Genomic DNA, 6035 nt, shown 5'->3' with positions numbered 1-6035 from the left:
TTCTGGTTGAATGCTTATTTCTTCCTTATGTTCCAAATTGTTGATTTGAATCCTGTTTCAACCCCTCTACTGTTGGTTCCCTGTGGATTTTTCTTAATTTCACTTAGTGTAACTTTCTTTTTTTAAAATTTTGTTGCCATATTCAATGACTTCTTTGAGTATCCATAATCAATAAGTTTTGAACTCTTCATCTAATAGATTGGTTATCTCCATTTCATTCAGTGTTTTTTTCTGGAGTTTTGTTCTGTTTTTCTGTTTGGGCCATATTTCTTTGTCTCTTTGATTTGGCACCCTTGCTGTGTTTGTTTCTGTGTATTAGGTAGAGCTGCTTTGACTCCCTGTCTTGGAGCACCTGTTTTGTTGTAAGGGGTGGAGCCTTAAGTATTCATCAGTGCAGGACAACCTGTTTCGCTGCTTTGTGGCCCTGGCCCTGTATGTGGGGGAGGGGTCAGAGGGGGTACAATGGCACTTGCTCAGCCCATTCTTTTTTTCCAGTCACTTCACCCACTTTCCATATGTGACTGGCAGACAGCTGTTGCCCTAATGGTGGTTCCCAGAGTGGGTGGGTTTGTGTACATTCTAGCACCATGAGGGCCCTCTAAATGCACTCTCCTGGGAGACAGACAGTTTCTTCCACTGCCCCAACCCCTACTGGTTTTCATAATCAGAAGCTATAAGGCTTTATTTTCCTGGCGCTGGAACTCTGGGCTGTGTGGTCTGGCCAGGGGCTGAGATCGCTCCCCAGGTGTCCTCCTGGTTTTTATCTACCACTTTTGAGTGTGGTGTCACCCAATCTTCCAGCCACCATTGCCTTGCTTCCACTGCCTTTCCACCACCACACCATGTCCTCTCTGTCCAGGCTCCATGTCTTCACCCCTCTAATTCATCTGGATGAATTTTTTTTTTTTTTAATTCTTGGTTGTCAGACTTCCACATAGTTCTATTTTCTGGCAGTTCTAGTTGTTTTTTGTTTTGAAGTTAGTTATAATTTTTATGGTTGTTCAAAGAGGTGAAACATATCTACCTATGTCTCCATCTTTGCCAGAAGAAGTCTAATATTTGATACATTTTGATACTATTAAATATGGTGCTTGAGTGGCTTTTTTAAAATGCTGAGGCATAGACCACATAGTTTAGAGATGCTGACATATTTCATTTGGAACGAATCTCCAGCTCCAGTGTCTTTAATATGCAGCCAATTTTGAGTACCTATGCTTTAGATCTACTTCTTTGCCTGCTTTAAGCAAATCAGTTACCCTTTGAGTCATGGTTTCATTTTTGAAAACATTAAATAAGAATATCTGCCTCACCAGTTCAAGAGTATTCTATATTTATAATTTGATGCCAAATGTAAGATTAATAGACATAATAATTTGACCTGAATATTTTTTAAGGGTACAGTAAAGCCATACTAATGAAGTTGATTTGATCACATTATCCTGTGGTGTAAGCACTGTAAAAAGTGAAAATAGTAATCATCAAGACTATGTTTTAGAGGGGAAAGAATTTTCAGGGCTGGGTGGCTGAGTAAAAAGGGTAAAGGGCTAAAACAAAACAAACAAACAAACAAACAAACAATCATAGACACAGACAACAGTAGGGTCATCACCAGAGGGAAAAGGAAGTGGGAAGAGGTAGAAGAGGACATACAGTGGATAAATGGTGGTGAAGGAAACTTGACTTGGGGTGGTAAACACACAATACAATATACAGACGATGTATTACAAAATTATACATCTAAAACCTATAGTATGTCACAATTCAATTATAAAAAGACTATGTAGTTCTTTCCCTTACTCATAGAAGAGCCCTCCAGTGTTTCACTTAGAACCTATTACTTTTGTATTCAAAACAGTTCTAACAAGCTTAGTTATCTGGAGTCTCAGACTTCAACAGAACAGAACAGGTAAGAAGAATAGAAAAAAAGCAAGACCACCAGAAGTAAACTCACAGTTAACAGGGGGAAGTGACTGGCAGAAACAGCAAAGAAAGATGAACATGAATAGCAGGCTGAAACCATTTAGTGTTAACTGTAGGAAAAAATGAGTCAATAACACTGGAGAGTATTATTTTATTATACTCACTTCTGTAACTGCCATTCATTATTTGAGCCCCAAATCAGCACAAAAATTTTGTGTGCTTTTACAATGGTAGGAAAATGGGTAACATATATTAAATAATTTTTTAAATGCTTAAAGTAAAATTTTAGCATCTCTGCTATCTAAATATACAATCAAATTGTGCTATTCACCTCTTTGATATATTAAACAAATGGCTTAATATATACCATCTTTCCATGGATAAAGAGGTTAGCCCTTCCAAATCTCTCTTTGTTTGTTCCACCTTATGGAAAAATGTTAAATTACCATCTGCACAGCTCTGTGTATGGAGGGCACATCTGAAGTATTTCTTTGAAGAGTGAATGTTCCAGATTTACCCTTTCCTTTATAATCTTATTTGTCATTCAGGTAGTTTAGAGCTAATGGTTTCAATCTTGCCTGATTCAAACATTTGATTTCCCAGCATTGTCTTTAAGAGCAAATTTAGAAGCAGAATATTTCCATGGGAAACTGAATTATTTCTCCCTTGAGTTGCATTTTGCCAATTCCTGCTTCAATACCTGTATACCAAACCCTAAAATAGAATGATTGATTCTGCTTTTTATATGTAAAATTAGATCCCATGAAACCATTATTCAGCACAATAGAAACCAGAGCAAACCAACCCCATATAAGTGATCCCAAACATTGGGAAAAAAAACAGGGTTGTGGGTAGCAGATGTTACTTTCTACCACAAACAAGCCAACACATCAATAGGAACCAGACCTTTGAGCATTTATCTGAACTCAACAAATATGAATTCAGTTAACAACCATTTATTGAGGTTCCTGCTCTGTGTCTGCTATTAGAGATATCTGGTCAACTAAGTCATGGCTCTGACCTATAGGCCTATGAGAGTGGAGCTGCAACAACTTACCAATGTTAATGTTACACTTCCCCAATGTTAGTATTACAGGAAAATTTACTCAACATTGAAGCTGCTATATTTTTTGACAGAAAGATACCTAGAATTGAACAGTTATTCAAAAGGTTTACTTAATTCTAATTTGCGATGACAGGTGACATATTATTATTATTATTATTATTTTTTTTTATAAACGGACTATTTATTCCTCCAATGTTTATCTCTTAAGTTAAACTTTTAAGCACAGGCTTCAGGATTTCAGCTTTAAAAAAAAATTCAACAATTTTTTTCTTTAGATATTTTTAAATGGTTACGCTTGACTGGAAATTCCCTGAAATGCAACAGTTCCATTATTTGATAACTCTGTAGCACCCCAAATCCATTCATTACACACATTTAATATAGTTCCAAAAGCTGGACTAATACAATAAACATTCTAATATGTTTGATGAAATATTGGTTCCTCCAAAGTCTGCAAAGAAAAGGATTCAGTAGATTTTTTTATCACTGTCTCCTCTAGGGCACTATATACATAGTAGGCACAAGCAGTTGAGCTTTTAATTTAACCAAAGTTCTTACTGAGTTATTAAATTGGCAGTGATTTGAGTGTATTTGTAAAGTATCCTCATCCTTTTCTTCAGTTCATTCAGCAGTCTGACTGTAATCCTTCTTCAGCATTTTTGAGCCACTCCACAAACTTTTTCATTTGTTCAAGGAAGACACTTTTCCCCTTTGCAACATGTGCATCTTTATACCACTTCAGAATGGGTTCTTCACTCAGAACTTCAGCTTTGTAGAAAAGCACCACTATTTTCTGGAAGGCTTTCATGAAATGAATGTTATCATAGCAATACTCCTGAATCTTCAGTAATAGAGTCAGCTCTGACTGACCTTGAGTAGTGAAGGCAGCAAGGAGAGGGCTGTATTGCTTCAAGTGCTTGACAGCTTGCTCTGCTACAAGCTCCTCTTTTTTGTTCCATTCCACGGTGCTCATTACACTGGACCAGATTATTCCAATGACAACGGGTTCTGGGATGTTGTTTTTTTTCATCTCCTCCTTGACATACAAAATTATATCCTTAAATGGAGCACCACAGGACATCTGTTCTTGAAGTTCTTTCTGGAGTTCCTTACGAGCTGCTATGGTTTGCTGATTCCGAACATATTCTGAAAGCTCTTTTAAACCTGCCTCAGTAAAGTACTTTGTGAAGTGTTCAACGCTTTGTTTATTGGCAGGAAAAAGTTCCATCAGTCTGTTATCCATGCTGACTTTCCGAAGACTTGCAGCTACTGCATTGATATCTTTTTCATTTATCCATGATTTAAAGAGCTTTACAGCAAAAGCTGCTGAAACCCCTTCTTTAACCAAATTCTCATTATAAAGGCTATTAAGAATGGATGCATTAAGTGTTCCATTAGCCAGAAGAACACCAGTCAACATAGCCAGCTTGTTCCTCTCCGACTCCGAAAAACCCTTTAAGAACAGCAGCAGTTTTTTTACTTCATCTTCAAAACCCTTCTCCAGGTACTTGTAGCGCCTGATTAACTTGTTAAAAACCTGAGCAAATGCTTGCATGGTCTCTAGGTCTTCTTGTGCTGCGAACACACAGACATCTGTACGCATCATGTCATCTGCCAGTGTACCACCTGGGGCCAGCATTCCTCCAGCCACCAGAATGTCAAAGAGTGTTTCTGCATATCGGCGGTAATCAAGTTTTGCTCCAGAGGCATCAAGAAACTTTGCTACTGCTTCCAAATCAGTATCAGTTTCAGTTAAGCCTTGAATAATACAGTCTTGAAACTGAGTAGGGTCAAACCTCTCTTTTTCATCTCTTTTTCTGGTTTTAAAACGCTGGCCTGATAGCGTTGGCTTTTGCTGCTTTTGATTATTCATAAAAGACACCCGAATTTAAGGCGAAGAGAAAGGGCCAAAAATTCCAGATGTGGCGACAACTGCAGCGGGATCTCTTCTGCGACAGGTGACATATTAATGAAGACCACCTGATATTGTGCCTATGAGCATAGACTCTGGAGCATGACTTTTGGGTTCAAGTCTTGGTTCTCATCACTTACTTGCTGTATGATTGTGGGCACATTAACAACCTTCTTTGGTTTTCAGCTTTCTCATCTATAAAATGGAAATAACATTAATGCCTTCCTCAGAACAAACTTTAGTTTGTTGTTAAAATTATTATATGAGTTAATGTGCAAAGCACTAGGCCAGTGCCTGGTTCTTAAGCTATTACATCCAGTGGAAAGGGGAGAGGTAGTGATGGAAGTGGTATGATGCCCCAGGGGTGGGTAGGAGTACTTGATCTATAACATTGTTTAGAATTTCTGATTCTTGGTGGATTTTAGTCCATTTTGTTATGGTTTTTAAATTACCCACTGACAATATATTCTCTACTACCTGCATCTGAGGCAAAGTTTTCCTATCCCTCACCCCTATCCCATCCACTGGATACACTAGTTCCAATTTCTACTCTAAAGGAAGTGCCACCCCACCCATGTTTCTTATCAAAATCCTTGACACTTAAATTATAGACTGGTAACAATGTACAAAAGGGGTTTGCTTTAATAACTTATAGTCTCTAGGTATAGTGACAATTCCTTTACATACCATATTTCATCCAATCTTCACACTAATTTTATGAGGCAGATACCTAATAATCCTCATGTTATAGGTGAGGAAACTAAAGTTATATAGAGCAGTGTTTCTCAAACTTGGTACTATTGATATTTGAGGCTGGATTATTTTTTTCCTGGGGAGATAGCCTTGTTATTTTTATTCATTTAGCAGCTTCTCTGGCCTCTACCCACCAGATGCCAGGTTGTGAGAAAATGCCAGCTGTGGAAACCAAAAATGTTTGCAGATAAGACCAAATGTCCCCAAGTGTGTATAAAGGGGAGTTAACTACCCTAGTTGAGAACCACTACTAAAGAGGATAAGTAACTTCTCTGTCTTCTACCAGCTAGTAAATGTCAGAACTGAGATATTAATCCCAGAATCTTAACCATGATTTACTGTTATTGTCAAGCAGAATACCGGTAACCAATCCCAGAGAGGAAT

General features: G+C 37.8%; 1 pseudogene; it reads right to left on the bottom strand.

The window, feature by feature from the left end:
* Positions 1-3251: 3251 nt before the first annotated feature.
* Positions 3252-4936, bottom strand: LOC150004757 (eIF5-mimic protein 2 pseudogene; annotated as a pseudogene).
* Positions 4937-6035: the final 1099 nt, after the last annotated feature.

This window comes from Furipterus horrens, unplaced genomic scaffold (genome assembly GCF_987537825.1).
Source record: "Furipterus horrens unplaced genomic scaffold, mFurHor1.1.pri manual_scaffold_7, whole genome shotgun sequence".
NCBI classification, from domain to species: domain Eukaryota; kingdom Metazoa; phylum Chordata; class Mammalia; order Chiroptera; family Furipteridae; genus Furipterus; species Furipterus horrens.
This window is presented reverse-complemented; position numbering and strand designations above follow the sequence as displayed.